Source organism: Pseudorasbora parva, chromosome 16 (assembly GCF_024679245.1).
Source record: "Pseudorasbora parva isolate DD20220531a chromosome 16, ASM2467924v1, whole genome shotgun sequence".
Lineage (NCBI taxonomy): Eukaryota > Metazoa > Chordata > Actinopteri > Cypriniformes > Gobionidae > Pseudorasbora > Pseudorasbora parva.
Genome location: NC_090187.1, coordinates 8,031,461 through 8,049,679, shown reverse-complemented (window position 1 = coordinate 8,049,679; position 18,219 = coordinate 8,031,461). Strand labels below are relative to the sequence as shown.

Sequence of the window (18,219 nt, the reverse complement as noted above, 5' to 3'; positions counted from 1 at the left end):
GAGCATTCTCTTTTAAGGGAACTCCCGCTCCATCATTGATACTTTGGGAACATCTATACCCATGTCGCCATATTCACCAGTACCTGTCCAGTGAAAATGTCATCTAAGACAAAAGGACCTAAGCCCTGTGTGTTCAAGGTCATAAAACCTTACAAATGTGTGTGGTGAAGACCAGCCTGTCACATCACAAACATCCTGAAGTGACACTAAGGCTTTAGATATAGGCATACTCCTAGTAGAATGGGTCCAGATTGCTAACGTAGTTGAATAGGTAACTCATAAGCAAGAGAGATAACCTAGACTATCCATTTGCTCATTCTTTGCTTAGATGCAGGTGACCCCTTGTTAGGGGGCCCAAAGCATACAAACAAATGTTCACTTTTATGCAACAGGGCAGCACTGTGGACATAAGAATCTGACTGGGCAAACTAGATTATTTCTTTTCTGGTCCAAGTTAACAAATAGAGGAGGACGAAATGCCTGCAGCACAATAGACTTGCCCATATTAGTAGGGAGGAATGCCTTTACCATACGCGGTGCACATTCCATGCATGATGGAGCAACCCACAAAGCTTGTAATCTCCTATTCTTTTAAGAGAAATAATAGTAAGGAACAATGTCTTAAGAGTCAAAAAACTTGACTGGAACCTCTTCAATGAGCTCTAAGGTAGCCAGGGTTAAGCATTGAAGCACCATGGCCAGATCCCAAGCCGTTACCCTAGTCCGTACTGCAGGACTCTGCCTCGATGTGCCACGGAGGAAACGTGTAACCAGGGGGTCTCACCCTAAAGATGTACAACCCAAAGGAATGTGGTAAGCAGTTATGGCCGCCACATACACCTTTAAAGTGGACAGGGATAACCCTGCAGTAAAATTCCTCTTGCAGGAACTTCAGTAATGTACAAATTGGGCTGTTAACTGGGTCCAACTAAGCACCAAGAAGTGAAAACTCTCCACTTCAGGGCATAACATTTTCTTGGGGAACTCTGGATTGAAGAATTCTCTCCACATCCTCAGTTGAGAGATCTGCTTCTATGAGCTTGACCCCCCAACCCCCCAAAAAATCAGAAAAATCCCTTGTCTTGAGCCATTACTGTAGGGGCCTCATGTACAACAGGCCATAAGGTATAGCATTGGACGCTCATGCCATCAGACCCAGCAGTCTCTTAAACTGCTTGAAAGTAAGTGACTGACTTAGCATTATTATTTTTACTGCTGATAGGATTGACTCAATGACACAGCTCAGCTACTGCGTTCGGGCCAATTCAGCCATCTTCATCCAAATCTCCTAGCACATCAGCCTGGTATGCCTGCAGGATACCCATAGTGTGAGGGCATGCTGCAGCCTGACAAACAGCTGCATATGCTTTGCCCACCAGCGCTGATGTTGTTGTTACTGGTTTAGTGGGCACACGTCTCTTCCACCTTAGGCATCGCCCAATAACCATGTTCATATTGGCCAACTATAGAGGAGCAGGACGTGGTCGTTGCACTGTGAACTCTATAGGAGACCTCAGTGTGGAGATCAGGAAAAAATGTCAGGCCCAACGTGGAGGTTGTGCTCGAGATGGCAAGAAATGTTTTTTCTAATAAACTTTTAGGACAGCTTTTCTACTGGCCAGTCAATGTTCAATCTGGCAACAGCGTGAGACACAACCTCCACTATTTCCTCATATGCTGGAGACTGACATGGAGAGTCCTCAGTATCTCCAGCAGAGCTAGATATGTGAAGTGCTTGTTCATCACCCAGTGCGGAAGGAACCACAGCACGTGCTTCCACACACCGGGAGAAGGCACCAGATTTTTTCAAGTGAAGGCTGAGATAGGGCAGAACCCATCTCAAACCCTTCTGAAAGTACATCTGTGATCAGCATGATTTAGATTGCCACTATGCCTAGGCAAGAGCAAGGCCTTTTATCCTGCCTTCACATGCTATTGGAGTTATTGTTAATATGAGTTTCTGAGGTGAAAATTTCACATGAACTTCAGAAGTGGGAATTATCAAATTTCTGAAGGCAGCATACGTCTTGTAATTTGCGAGGGGGGGCTCCATGGATAAGGCTTTTTTATTAAGCACATCCCACAGATGCTCGTTTGTAGCAGGCCACATTATTCTGCTAAGAGGCCACAGCCACCAAGGAATATCCTTTCCATGAAAATATGTACATGGACTCCAACAATGCTTAGGTAGGTGGTATGTGACAATGTAACATCCACATGGATGGCAGGCTTCCCAGCAGAACATTGGCCAAAGCATCACACTGCCTCTGCCAGCGTGCTTTCTTTCCATAGTGCATCCTGGTGCCATGTGTTCCCCAGGTATATTTTATATTACAAAAATATAAAATTATAAATGGCCAAAGCATTGTAATGAGTAGCGATCAATAGTCTTACCTGTAATTATATTTTTACTGTAACAAATGATATATTTAAACAATTGTAAGAACTATAGTACATTTTAATAAGGGTAAATACAAGGCTTTAAAATATGGTCCTTTTTGAATGATTGACCAAGCAATGTGTTTTCTCCATGTGTAAAATATGTTCTGTTCAAATAATGACTAATAGTGGGAAAACCTGGAGTTCAACAAATATTGTTAAAAACAAACTACATCCTTACCTTTAACATTTAAAGGCAATACATATGACTCTGGGTCACATCAGCTCATGCTCATCCCTCAAAATGACTAAAACATATATTAATATTTGACAGCCTTAAAGGGTTAGTTCACAAAAAATTACAAATGTAGTCATCATTTGGACAGGCTTTATAGTTTTCTGATTCACGATGTCACCCCCTCTGATGTCTCATCACACCATTGGACAGATTTCACAATTTCACACGTGCTTAATGACAAAATCATGCAGAGCTTTCCCAATGACAGCGGGAGTTCCCTTGAAAGTGAACCTCCCACCAATGTAAAATATATGACATAAAATCCATCAAAAAATTACAATTCAAATTACTACAAAATATCCCCCAATAAACAGTTTGCAAGACATCACACAATGCTACAAATTGAATCCCTGGAAAATTATGAAATCATAAAAAAACTAAAAATATTCAATGACATCAAACCTTACTAATCTATAGCCATATTTTTAAAATAGAGAAAAGTTTTTCCCGCTCTTTTGATGCGTGTAAGGTGTTGGAGTGGCAGGTTAGTTGTCACACCGACCGAGGAAGGTTGACAAGGAGCAGTTCAATCTCAAACCTCCAGTGAATCAGATGTTTAAAAAAAAAAAAAAAACAATACAGAGGAGAGTCTTCTGGGAAAAAGATAACACAGAGCTTGTAATAAAACAAGAATCAAGATTGACTTGGCTTTTTGTAGATCTGAAATGTTGTAAAAGCAACACAGATAAGGTGTTTTTATAGCTCAACAGCCTGGTCTATATCACTTTAGACAGTACATATTTTATAGAATATGGATAACCATATTCATCCGCAGACACGCAGAGCCGAACCAAAACAATGTTCTTCCCCAAAATGAATGCAGTTTGGTGTTTTTAACTGCTAGAGGGCCAACAGTTACATAGTGTACCTTAAAAAAATAACACATATTTGCAACAAAAAAAAAACTGTAACATTTATTATCAATATTTAGCAGAATAAACAATTATTTGTTTATTGCTATTACCGTTGTGATTTAAAATCCCTGCTGAAATGAGTCCATTATTTCTTAAAGGTGCTGTATGTACTTTTTTGACTGTACTAAAGCATAAAAATACCATAATGTTTGCAGATATTTAGGAAACATGTTAAGTTCACATAGAAGAGAGCTATGCCAGTTACTTCTGGCAGTCCAGCAATATCAGTTCCAAATAGTTGTTCATACCAAGAGAGGTATTTGTTTTAGATTTTGTCAATATTTCGATATATGTTCTATTGCCCATTCAATCATCTTATGTAATACCACTGAGTGTACATTAGATGGATTGTTACTCTTGCATTTAACACTGCTTTTAAGGGCTTTTGTCTGTAAAATGTATAATATAAATATAAAAGTCGTCTGTGTACAATAGAAATACAAGTCTAAAAGGTCCAAAACCCAATAGCAGTAACAGCTGGATGTGGCCTCCCTACCGCGCAAACCAATAGTTCTATTGAGCAATGCAAATTGTTAACTTTTTTCACTTAGGAAATCACAGTAAAAATAAATAATTATAGCACTATTTTTTCCTTATTCACTGTGAATAAGTGATACACTGTGTGGTGGTCTATTTTCACAGCGAGGGCAATTACTTTTCCATCATCCAGTGCTTTTAAATTCAGCCCTTGATCAGTTGAACCACCCCTGAAAGAGCATTCGCAGATGGGAACGAGAGAGTGCAGACTTGCTTGCCAGGGTTCCTGGAGAGCAGCTGTCCCTGTCCGTCTTCTCAAAGCTCTCTTTGTAGCCCCACGGTCCTTTGAAAGCATATTCACTCGTGATAAGCCTAAATGATACGGAATCAGCCCCATTCCCTCCAGAGCGAATGTCCATCAGCAGTGCAGGCAAAGAGAATTTGGCTACACGAAGACTTTACCATCAACGGCGGAGCTAGGTTCATAGTGAGATTGTGAACAGTCGAGTTATTTGAAATGGTTCACACAAAAACATTTACTCGCCCTCATGTCATTTCATTACATTTCTTTTTTCTTTTCTTTTCTTTTTTAAGGAACAGACCACAATTTAAGTTGTTATTCACTGCACACCAGCATACAGATATTAAATCTAGCAATATGTTTAAATAAATGACAGGTCAAACTAGACAGCTGTTAAATGTTCATGATTGTGCAAGTGTTTTTTTGTAGCTCTTTTGTGAATTCAGTTTATCTGGGTTCATTATATGTACACAGTGAACACATCCTGTACACTTTGCTCTCTGCTATTTATTTAGCTGACAGTTTATGAATCAACTGCAAATTAACTATATAGTTTTCAGGAGCATACTGTATGTATTCATATGTGAATATACCAGTGCAGACACAAAATTACTGAGAACTGTAAAGTAGCTACATGGGTAAAGTTAAGGTTTAGGGCTAGGTTCAGGGTTAGTACGACCTAAAAAGCCTCAGCCTCCATCAAAAAATCAATAACTTCTTATTTTATTTTATTATGTTTATTCTGTGGCGGAAACAAGTTTCCATACCCTATAGAGTGACAGGTTATTTTAGGTTAGGACAGTGGCCAACGGGCAAATTTGGCCAGGATGCCGGGGTTACACCCCTACTCTTTATCGAAGGAGATCCTGGGATTTTTAATGACCACAGAGAGTCAGGACCTCAGTTTAACATCTCATCCGAAGGACGGTGCTCTTTGACAGTATAGTGTCCTCATCACTATACTGGGGTGTTAACACCCACACAGACCACAGGGTGAGCACCCCCTGCTGGCGTCACTAACACCTCTACCAGCAGCAACCTGGTTTTCCCAGTTGGTCTCCCATCCAGGTACTGACCAGGCTCAGCCCTGCTTAGCTTCAGTGGGAAACCAGTCTTGGGCTACAGGGTGATATGACTGCTGGCCAAGTCGGACTGAAAACAGCTATATAAATCTCAAAAACAGCTTAATAAAGCTCATTTAATATGTTTGCCATTATGAGGTTGTCACATCACTGAACATTTGATGAAAAAGTAAAGGGAAAGAAAAAAAGTGTACCCTATTATGGAAGGTGCCAAATATCACACAATTTTGTCAGTGCAATTTGTAATCATTGTGTCAGACTATCATCGGTGCTACAGAGTCACTTCTCGACTCGAGAAGAGTCTCATTAATCTGGCTTCTGCTTACATGTTTGCACGTACATACTTATATATCAGAAAATATATATATATCAGAAAAAAACAAGATGTGTTTCATAAAAATAATAATTATTATAATAATAAAAAACTTTGGTGACAATATGAGGCAGTAAATCTGGTCATTCTCTGCTATCCTAAGTTATTTGATTTTTCCTGTGAATCAAGTGGATTGACAGCTTCCCATGTACACATGCTGCCATATGCTCAAACTCACACAAAATATACAGATCATATTTCACATTATACAAGCAGCTAAAGAGAGCCGCAGTACACAGTCTGCTCAGGTTCTCAGCCTACATGGATTATGCAGAAATATTAATTCCCTGTGTGCAGTGTTTCATGCCGAGACAAATTGAGATATTTCCATACGGTCCCAGAGAGGAAAAATGATATTATTAAACATATGCTTATTATCTGGGCATGTAGTTTCACATATTTAAAAATCACAATTATTTTGCTGAGGTAACACCCTTAAAATGACAGATCACAGTGGTGTAAAAACTAAAAATGTATTCTGTTTTTAAATGTCTTGATCAGAATGGAATTTGTTTCAAATATAACTTTATCTTAAAAGAGATAAATGTAACCGAAAAGCTGCATAAGATGTAAAGATATTCAATTGGTTATTCCCATTACTTAAATACAACTTACTTAAATATATTTGTTGGATAACAGTGTATTCATTTTAAATATAGTCTTCACTTTTTTAGAATTATTCTCTTATATTTGTCATAACAGTAATTATATTTTGGGCAAATTTTTTTTGGTAAAACGAAGAAGCAAAATACATATTTTTTAGAATAAATATGACTTCCTTCTTTCCTTTATGACAGGTTTTATGACATTAACCTATTTTATTTAGTCTTTTTTTTTTTTTCTTCCAGTTGTCAATCAATCACAGTTTTAATGCGGGATCAAATTTCTGTGATTCACAGTTTTTAACGTCAGGCTGTGTTAAACAATGGGAAGGTCATTTAGGTAAATACTGTACTATATACTCTATGTTTTAGCTGCAGCTTTGGTTCTCCCAACCCGAAGAGGAAAAAGTAATCTTTTGTCTTCATACAATTCAATGTAAAAGAAAATCTACACCGTCTCACAACATGACATGTTTGTGTTTTTCTTTATAGCACCAGTGTCTGAATGGTTTTCAAAAGATTAAAAAAAAAAATTTCATATATATTTTGAACAAATACTGTAAAAAAAATGTTATGTGTGTGTGTGTGTGTGTGTGTGTATATATATATATATATATATATATATATATATATACATATATATATATGAAGAAAAATGCTTTTATCCTTTATGATCTGAGAAAGAGTATAGAGCTAAAAGCATGAAAGCGAGCCAGCATGCAAAACCATGACATTCAAAACAATAACGAGAACAACATGCACTCTTTGCAAACACATCAGAACAGTCATTCTTCATGTTTTAGTAATTTGTTGTATTCCCCTGTGATTTTCACTGAAATGTCAATCAGAAAAGCGTTTTTTTCAAACGTATCACTATAGCACACGCTGTACTTCTTTGTTCTAAGGGACATTTTTTTTTGACTGTCTCAGTTTGTGTAAATCCACTCTGGGTTCAGAATATTTTTTTTTTCCCACATTAATTTAATTTAATTTAATTTATATAAATGCAGTCCATTTAATTTCACAATTCTGGTTCAATTATGTTGTTTTGTTTCATTAATACAGTGTATACTTTTTTCTTGATTTCCCCCGAAAGAATGGAAGTGAAATGTGACAACATGCCCCATATTGAATTTATATGTATTGTTGCAATTTAATTCACAGAAATTCAATTTGGCCACCTGAAAAATTTACATGTGATCAGTCACTAGAAAATGTTCAATTGGAGACCTGAATTTTGTTTACAGTGTAAGGAATTTACTTTTGCTTTGGTAAATAAATGTTCAGTGATATCTTCCAATCTTCTATCTTGATGTGCCAACTAGTTAATATAGTAAGTTTCATCATGATGGCATGTCTGTAAAGTTTTAAGCCAAGTGTGTAACATTTAACCCCACGTTAGGTTGTACCCTGCACTGCCCTATTTAAAGGGGGGGTGAAATGCTGTTTCATGCATACTGATCTTTTTACACTGTTAAAGACTTGGAATCCCATACTAAACATAGACAAAGTTTCAAAAGTTAAGGTGGACGTTTGATGGGAGTATTTCTTTGTCAAAAATACTACTTCCGGTTAGTCATAAGTTTCGGCAAGTTTTTTGAGATCATGCGTCCCCTTTGACCTTAACGGGGGCGGAATTTCCTTGTATGGGCCTTACGGACAATTCTACCGGAAGCGCGTGAGAGAGAGAGAGGGAGAGAGCGAAAGTAACAGGCTACCCCCATCAAAGCGCTGGCTTGTAGGATGCTAAACAGGTGATATAACCAGTAGCTACTGACTTACCCACTGATAGGCCGGCGGTCGATCTGTATTAGCACTTTCCTCACACGACGGGCGAATCACTTTCCTCACAGAGCGACTCACTTTCCTCACAGAGCGACTCACTTTCCTCACGCGGCGGGCGAATCACTTTCCTCACTGAGCGAATCACTTTCCTCACAGAGCGAATCACTTTCCTCACGCGGCGGGCGAATCACTTTCCTCACTGAGCGAATCCCTTTCCTCACAGAGCGAATCACTTTCCTCACTGCAGCGCGCTGCTGCACACGTCATTATTTAGCTCCGGTCACACGACACGCCCCCACCCGCTCTGCTTTTTTCGGAAAGACTCGGAACAGCGCATCTTTCTTATATAATTATAAAAAAAATAAAGACTTTTCGGAGATATGCAGGATGCAATGCTACTCTATAGGTACTCAAGATTGACATGACACTGACTGAAACTGAGTGTTTCACCCCCCCTTTAAGATTTACAGTTAAGAGCTTAAAAAATAATAATTTCAAGAGCAATATTATTGTGACTATAACTGTGTTATAAACATGTTTTTATAAAATCATTCATGTCCATGTATGATTTTTAAAAGTCTTTACTTTGTCATAATGTATTCAGGTCCTTAGTTCATAAAAAGGCAACATGCTTGCACATGCATCTCACCATGAATCCAAGAAACATAAATTGTGTGCATCTAATCAGCAATCCATATCATGTTTCTTGTCAGTTCTTTTTTTAAATTGAAAAGCTTTGGTCTAGTGTGATAAATACACACAGCCATTAGCTTGCCAACAGAAAAAAAAAAAAAAAAAAAAAAAAAAAAAACTGGAGACATTTCAGCCTTCTCCTGTAGAATCAAGGACATGTTATCAGTAGCACCTGCCTTGGTGAACATAACTATTATATATAGTTATGTTCTTTGTCAAAAATACTACTTCCGGTTAGTCATAAGTTATATGAGAGAGAGAGAGAGAGAGAGAGAGAGAGAGAGAGAGAGAGAGAGAGAGAGAGAGAGAGAGAGAGAGAGAGAGAGAGAGAGAGAGAGAGAGAGAGAGAGAGAGAGAGAGTTAGGCATCGCATCACCCTTTAACAGTAATCAAGCATGTTTGAAACTGCTAGGTAATTTTTAACTTACAACTGAGCACCCCCAGCCTTCAGATCTTGCAGTCTCTACTAATGAACTGATGAGTTGAATCAGGTGTGTTAGATGAGGGAGATATACAAAATGTGCAGAGCTGGGTGTGCTCCAGGCCAGGTTTGAAATCTACTGAACTAGAGGGTTCAAATGCAAAGCAATGCCTTGGTAACCACACGCAAAACCTTAGCAAACACACAGCAATGCTCTGACAACCACCTGCAACACCATATAAACTGCACAGCAATGCTCTATAAACCAACCCGAACACCCTAATACATGCCTAGCCATCACCTGCAATACCCTCACAAGTAACTAGCTACATCACATACCACATATCAAGGCCCTGGCAACCACCTAAAATGCCCAAACAACTATTTAGCTATACCCTGGCAACCACCCATTTCACCCTAGCAATCACCCACTACTCTCTAGCAGTCACATAGCAGCATGCTGGATACTACATTGCAACACCCTGGCAACCATCACTACACCCTAGCAACCACATATAAAAACTCTTTTATTCACGCAAAACTGCAGCAACTGCATTACAATGACTCAGTAACCACCCACTACACCTTATAGCAACCACATAGAAACGCACCCTGGCAACCACCTAAAATATCCTAACAGCTGTATAGCAATGCCCTGGTAACCACCCACTACACAAATCACATATTAACACACTAGAAACTACATTGCAATACCCTGAAAATCACACACAAATCCCTAGCAACCACATAGAAATGACCTGGCAACCAGCCACTACTCTCTAGCAATCACATAGCACCATCCTGGCACCAACTCACTACTCCCTTGCAATCGCATAGCATCATACTGGAAATTACATTGCAATGCTCTGGCAACCCACCACAACACCATAGCAACTGCTTAGCAGCACCCTGGCAACCACCCACTACACCCTAACCCTAGCATATAAATGTCCTGGCAACCACCTGCAACACCCTGGCAACCACATATAAATACCTTTTCATCCACCATCAAAACTGCAGCAACTGCATCACAATTACCCGGCAACCACTTGCTGCATTTTATAGCAACCACATAGAAACATTGTGGCAACCGCCTAAAATGCCCTAACAACTGTATAGCAATAACCTGGCAATCTCCTGCTACACCCAAACACTCACATAGAAATACCCTGGCAACCATCTGCAACAACCTAGCAACCGCATATAAATACCCTTTCATTCACCCACAAGACATCAGCAACTACATCCCAATGAGCCGGCAACCGCCCGATACATCTTATAGCAACCACATAGCAACATCCTCGCAACCAAATGGAATGCCCTAACAACTTTATAGCTGTAACCCAAAACCCTAGAGACTGTAAACCAAACCCTAGAAACAACTCTACAACACCCTAGCAACCACATAGCAATGCCCTGGCAACCACTCCCTGGCAATCACAAAGCAGCATGCTGGAAACTACTTAGCAATGCCCTGGCAACCACCCACAACACCATAACACCCACATATAAATGCTCTAGAAACCATCAACACCATCACAGTATGGCAACCACCAGCTATGCCCTAGCAACCACACATAAATGGCATCACCAGGCAGTTTTGCACAAGCAAACATATTAAAATCTTTGTAATGTGTGCTTTGTTGTGAGTAGCGATATGCTCTCAAATTGAACAATTTAATCTCTTTGGCAGCTTACATAGAAGCTTATCAGTTTTGTATAAATGTAGATTGGAAAGGGTTTAAATGAGTGTGTGTTTGCCTTGTGCACCATCATTATATTGTTATCATCAGAGCACCACCTCTTGTGTGTTTATTTGCATCTCACTTACAGCTCTGTAAATGAGCTGCTGAGCAAACAAATGGATCAAGTCTCCAGGATTAATCGGTTGGCATCTTTGAAATGAAGCCACCATTCCCATCCAATCAGTGCCTCAGTAGCAGCACATTAAGAGCTGGACGTAACTATTATATTAAAGGCTGCCAGCTAAGAAAGAAGAACTCAAAAACCAGAACCTCCATTGAACTGCTGACGCCTCTGTTCTGCTAAAGCATTCTGGGTAGGCTGGGGATTCGAACGAGAAGTCTCTAAAGTATGTCGGTTTTGAGAGATTTAAGTAAGTGTGTATGCGAGAGCTAGAAAAAAGAGAGGGAATTTTCTGGTTCTTTACATGTCAATATGACTTTTTGTTAGACACTTGAGACTGCAGTATTTGTTTTTCCTCACTTCTTTGTCTTTTGCTTAAAAAGCAGAAACAAAACTGTACAATATAAAAAAACCAACATAAAAGAAGTTTCCCCTCAACAAAACATTTGGAGTATTTAATCTAAATGCAGCTGCCTGTCAGTATACGCTGTGTGATTTATAGCACCGCACCTTAAATACGCAAACAAGATACACACACTGTTCCTGGTTAATTGCATGTTTCTGCACTATTAAAGTTAGAAGTAGAACCATTGCATTAATATAAAAGATTGTTTCCAAGCAGATGCTAACACACCCTTGTTTCTCTTGCGAATATGGACAAACTCAGATGGGTGTCAGTGTGCTTTTTGCTTATTTTTTGTTGTTGTCTCCATAAAACTGAAAGCCCAACACACTCTTATGGCAACTGACCGTTAGCAAAGACCTGCCCCTTTAGTTACTGTTGCTATGTCCGACAAGCCATGGCTGTGAAAAGCAGGTTACTTTTAATGTGAAACAAAGTCTCAACTCTCACTTTGTAAATGCCATGCTGTGGCTCTTTAATGTGTCATAACAGATCGCTCCCTCAGTTAAAGCATTATTAACAAAAAAACATCAATGAACTTCATGAGGAATGTTGTTTCAACCTCAGAAAGATGTGCACGCCGTTTTTAAAGGACAAGTCCACCGATGTTACTCTGCAAACTCTCCTGACTGCTTTGTCAGACAAAATGGCGGATGGCGGATGATGATTGGTCATAAAGCCTGTTAATCAAATTCCTGGAGAACTGTAACCATTTTAAATTTTGTCAAATTGGTGGCTTATTCAAATGAATGCGTTGAAAACGGGTTTCAAACATAGACCGTAAAATAAAAATATGGACGACAATGGACCCTTCCATTGGCGGCAGTGGCTCAGTGGTTCATGTATTGACTACAAACCGGAAGGTTGGTGGTTCGATCCCCGGTTCCAACTGACCAAGGTTTCGAGGTGAGCAAGACACCTAACCCCAGCTGTTCCTGACGAGCTGGATGGCCCTTGCATGGCTGGACCGCCGTCGGTGTGTGAATGAGAGAGTGAATGGGTGAATGTGAGGCAAGATGTAAAGCGCTTTGGATGGCCATGGGTCTGTTAAAAGCACTATATAAATGCAGTCCTTTTACCATTTACCATATTGTAGAGAAATGAAGCTGCCAAGGTCCAAATATGGCGCTGACATCTTGGAGCCTGAGGCAAGGCCGAGTTTGAGCGTGATGTGGATCCGCAGTATCAAGGACCCGCTCACACTCCCTCAGAACCCCTCAGAAATGGACAAATGAAAGTTTAAGCTCCAATCTTCACCCGGATATCCCAGAAAAGTCCATTAAGCTCAGTGTCTACTTTTCATTTGAAGTTATTCAGCAAATATTTTATTACGAAAATATTTATTTGAAGTGTAATTTGATTGTTTAGTTTGTCTCAGGTTCCATTAGATTACACAAATAGTAACTTAATTCATTTTTTTAGTGAGTAATGCAATATTATAATTCAAGTCAAGTCAACTTTATTTAAATAGTGCTTTTACAATGGCGTTGGTTTCAGAGCAGCTTCACTGTGTTAAACAGGAAAATATTGCAGCACAATTTGATTCAGCCGTACAGTCACTCTGGAGAAAAATGGTGATGTTATCAGCATATTTCAGTTTATCATATAGCGACAATGTGGGCAGATCAATAAAATAGTTGATGCAGTTAATTTAGTAATTAATTTTATTTGGATATTTAGTTGAAAACCTAGATCAAAATTGTATTGTTCTCAACTGAGCAAGCCAAGCCAAATAACACATCACTAACATAACTTTCACCAACACTGCTCTTTCTTTTCTAAAATATCACCCTTTGTTTAACTGAAAAGAGACTGATCTTGTGGGTATATAGATATCAAGTTGGAATGAGCCTATCATGAGATTTGGGCAGTGGTGGAGGAAGTACTGAATCTCAGTACTTAAGTAAAAGTACAAGTAACCAGAAATATATTTACTTTAGTAAAAGTAGAAGTACTACAACGACAACCCTACTTAAGTAAAAAGTAAAAAGTACCTAATTTTAAATTTACTTTAAGTATTAAAAGTAAAAGTACTTGCATAAAAATGTATTCTCTTAATGTCTAATTCTAATAATTAAAAAGAAGAAAACAGTATGAGCGGTGGCATTTTAATTGAGTTAGTTTTGGGTTAATGTAATTGTTCTTACCATCTGTTGCCTAGTTTACATTCTGACTTATAATTCTGGTTATCTGCAAAGTTAAATGTCATTTTTCTGAAGCAACATTCTCATCAGCTTTGATGTATTTAAATCTTCATATTTATGATATTTTTACCTTTTATAAAGGACATTTTCCCCTAATCTTATTAAATATAGGCTTTGCTTCAGCTTTCCCTTTATATTCTTAAATTTGATTAATAAATTAAATTAGAATAAGATTCAATAGGGATGTTACCAATCAAATTAAATAATTAACACTGAAAAATTACAACTGCACTAAATAATGCGATGAGATTGTTTTTACTAAAAAAAAGTGAACTAAACCACCAGTAGATGGCGGCAGGTGAATTCTTATGAGAGAGTCATTGAGTCGATTCGTTCAAACGGCTGATTCGTTCATAAATGAGGCAGTCGTTTATGAATAGGGCATTGAATCTTTGATTCAGTAACGCACTGTTGCTGTGCAATACGTTATGGTTCAGATGTGGAAATCTGATTTTGGAAATATTTTCGCTGCTGAAATAGAACAAAAGCGATAAAGCAATCAATAAAATGTAAGTGACTTGATGTTAATTAATTGTTTATGGAACTGTCAAATGAAATCAGTGTCACATTTTCTGTCGTGATAGTATTCATGAAAACGTCTCGGGTTACTATTGTAACCCTTGTTCCCTGAGAGGGAACGAGACACTGCGTCGTCGAGTGACGACACTCTGGGAACGCCCCCAGCGTGACGGCTCTGAAGTATGAATGAAATCAGCCACCAATCCGATTGGTGCAACGTCGTGACGTAACCGGCGACGGCGTACGCGGAAGCTATAAGAAGGCGCCGCCCCAAACAACAGACAGCCTTTGCGATGAAGCGAGCGCTCTACGTGTAGGTGTGGCGACGAGACGCAGTGTCTCGTTCCCTCTCAGGGAACAAGGGTTACAATAGTAACCCGAGACGTTCCCTATATCGAGGGAACTCAACACTGCGTCGTCGAGTGACGACACTCTGGGAACGTCAATACCCACTATGCCACACCGAGACACGCCCATCCTGGTGTGAAACTGGACCCCAGGCACACTCAGGACGCAAGCACTCTAGCACCCGGCGTAGCCGGGAGGTCCAGCTTATAAAATCTTATAAAGGTGTGTGGATTAGCCCAACCCGCCGCCTCACAAATCTCAATAAGTGAGGCTCCCGAAAGGAGGGCCACCGAGGAGGCCAAGCCCCTCGTAGAGTGAGCCCTCACGGCCATGGGTGAAGGCATATTGCGCACCCGATAAGCCGTGGCTATCGCCTGCACGATCCAGTTACTAATAGTCTGTCTCGCCGCAGGCAACCCTTTCTTCGGGGGGCCAAAGCACACCAGAAGCTGGTCCGATTTCCTCCATTGAGCTGACCTGTCTAGATAGACCCTCAATGCCCTAACCGGGCAGAGCAGGTGCAGCCTAGCTTCCTCTGCCGTCGCGTGAGGCGGAGGATGAAAAGCCTGAAGAAATACCGACCCCATCCCTGAAGAAGGGACCTTGGGCACGTAGCCCGGTCTGGGATGCAAGATAGCCTTCACCCCGCCCGGGGCAAACTCCAAGCAAGTAGGCGTGACCGCCAACGCCTGGAGGTCCCCCACTCTCCTCAGAGAAGTGATGGCGAGGAGAAATGCTACCTTCAGGGTCAGATTTCTCGCCTCAGCCGACTCCAATGGTTCGAAGGGGGCCTCAGCCAACCCCTCCAGAACCACCGCCAGGTCCCAAGCCGGGACTCTGGGATGAGCCGCAGGCCTCAATCTCCTAGCCCCACGGAGAAAACGCACAACCAAGTGGTGTCTACCCAAAGGGCCCCCTTCCAAAGGCGAGTGGAAAGCCCCTATGGCTGCCACATACACCTTCAGAGTGGATGGGGTCAAACCAGCGGAGAAACGGTCTTGGAGGAACTCCAGTACTGAAGCGATTGCGCAGTCAACTGGGTTCACCCCCCTTTCTCTACACCAGCTAGTAAAGACATTCCACTTTAGGCTATACAGTTTCCTCGTAGAGGGAGCCCTAGAGCTGAGAATGGTCTCAACGACCTCTTGTGGCAGACCCCCCTCTAGGTACTGTGCCCCCTCAGAGGCCAGACCCAGAGGTTCCACAACTCTGGCCTGGGGTGGAAAATCACACCCCCTGCCTGAGACAGCAAATCCCTCCTCAGAGGGACCTGCCACGGGGTCCCGTCTAGAAGTGCCACAATGTCGGAGAACCAAGCTCGGGACGGCCACCGGGGTGCCACTAATAGGAGGCTGATGCCCTCCCGGCGGACTCGCTCTAGAACTCCCGGGAGCAGAATGATCGGGGGAAATGCGTACAGACGCTGCCTCGGCCACGTCTGTGTCATGGCATCCAGCCCTAACGGGGCCGGAGGCCTGAGGCTGAACCACAGTGGGCAGTGGGTCGTTTCTACGGAAGCAAACAGATCCACTTCCACTGGGCCGAACCTCTCGCACATGGCCTCCACCACCTCTGGATGGAGCCGCCACTCCCCGGGCCTCAGCCCCTGCCTCGACAGGACATCCGCTCCCTGGTTCTGGTCCCCTGGGACATACATCGCTCTGAGAGACGACAGTTTCCCCTGGGACCACAGGAGGATCTGAAGCGCCAACTTGCATAGTGGGCGTGACCTCAGACCCCCCTGGTGATTGAGATACGATACCACCGACGTATTGTCGGATCGTATCAGGACATGGTGGCCGTGAAGGTCTGGGAGAAAGCTCCTCAAAGCTTTGTAAACCGCCAACATTTCCAAGCAATTTATGTGCCAGGAGGAATGTTGGGGTCCCCACGAACCCCTCATGAACCGGCCTTCCATGACCGCGCCCCAGCCCGTGAGGGAGGCGTCTGTTGAAAGGATCTTCCTGCAACATAACGCTCCTAACACAGGCCCCTGGGACAGGAACCTCGGATCCTTCCATATAACGAGGGAACGAAGGCATCTGCGCGTTACCCTGATCATACGGAAAGGTTTTCCCCTCGAGGAAAACCCCTTGGTTCCTAGCCACCACTGGAGGGGCCTCATGTATAGCAGACCCAAGGGAATTACGTTGGATGCTGCTGCCATGAGTCCCAGCAGTCTCTGAAACTGCTTCACAGTGCGGCTGTGGCCTAGCTTCACCCTTGAGACCTCCGCCAGTATAGAACCCACCCGTGCGGGAGACATGCTCGCTCGCATCGAGGTTGAGTCCCATACCACCCCGAGGAACGTAGTCCTCTGGGCGGGTATCAACACGCTCTTGGCCGTGTTCAGTCTCAGCCCCAAGCACCTGAGATGGGCTAAAACGACATCTCGATGCCGAATCGCCATCTCGCGCGACTTTGCCATAATGAGCCAGTCGTCGATGTAATTCAGCACACGGATGCCCTGCAGCCTCATAGGGGCCAGAGCTGCATCCATGCACTTCGTGAAGGTGCGAGGGGAAAGAGCTAGACCGAAAGGAAGCACCCGATATTGGTACGCTTCGCCCCCGAAAGCGAACCTCAGGAACTTCCTGTGGGCAGGAAGGATGGAGACATGAAAGTATGCGTCCTTTAGATCTATCGTGACGAACCAGTCCTCGAACTGGATCAGATTCACGATCATTTGAATTGTGAGCATCTTGAACCTGAATCTCCTCAGAGACCGATTCAAGTACCTCAGATCTAATATTGGACGCAAGCCTCCACCCTTTTTGGGAACAATGAAATAACGGCTGTAAAAGCCCGACTCCCTGTCTGGCGGAGGGATCTTTTCTATCGCCCCCTTGACCAGCAGAGACTGTACTTCTTGTTCCATAACCTGCCTCTGGGCCGGGGGGACCACAGTCCAGACCACCCCGCTGAACTTCGGTGGTGGAACTCTGAACTGCAATCTGTACCCCCTTCCCACTGTACTCAGGACCCAAGCAGAAATATTCGGGAGGCACATCCATGCGCCGATATATTCTACTAGGGGAACCAGCCTCTCGAGGCTGGTCTCTGGTACCCACCGAACCCCCTGCCCGACCCCCTGAAGCGGCCACCCGGCAGAGCTTAGTCGGGGAGGATTTTCGGTGTGCGCACGCATTCGCTGCCCCGCCGCAGGTCGATTTCGAGGCGGCTGGGACAGCGCACGTACGCGGGAAAACGATGAGGCCCGAAGCGTTGTTAACGGCGGGAACACAACATCGATTTCCCCAGAGCTGCGGGCTCGGAACGACCTCGGTCGTCCGCCCCCGGGAGGGCCAGCTCTGAGCGGTCCCGCCACAGCTAGGACCGCTTGCCAGAAGCCTTCTTCGCCTGAAGGACTTCCCTCAAGTCGCCCTTCGGCTTAGAAGACTTCTGACGAGAACGTCGCCTCCTTTGCCAGGCTCCCTCGGGAGGGGCGCGGGAAGCGACGCTCTCCTTTTGCGCCTGTCTGTGGGCGCTGGTGGAGGGCCGGGACTGGCCACCAGAGACCTCCCTGCTGGCTACAGGAGGCCCCTGGCGGCGAG

The 18,219-nt window shown here is 42.7% G+C and overlaps 1 protein-coding gene and 1 pseudogene across 1 annotated transcript in view; one reads left to right on the top strand and one right to left on the bottom strand.

Moving 5' to 3' along the window:
* nectin1b (nectin cell adhesion molecule 1b) overlaps nucleotides 1-18,219 on the top strand; it is a 321,725-nt gene that overhangs the window by 136,343 nt on the left and 167,163 nt on the right.
* On the bottom strand, nucleotides 5,396-5,512 carry LOC137044001 (5S ribosomal RNA; annotated as a pseudogene).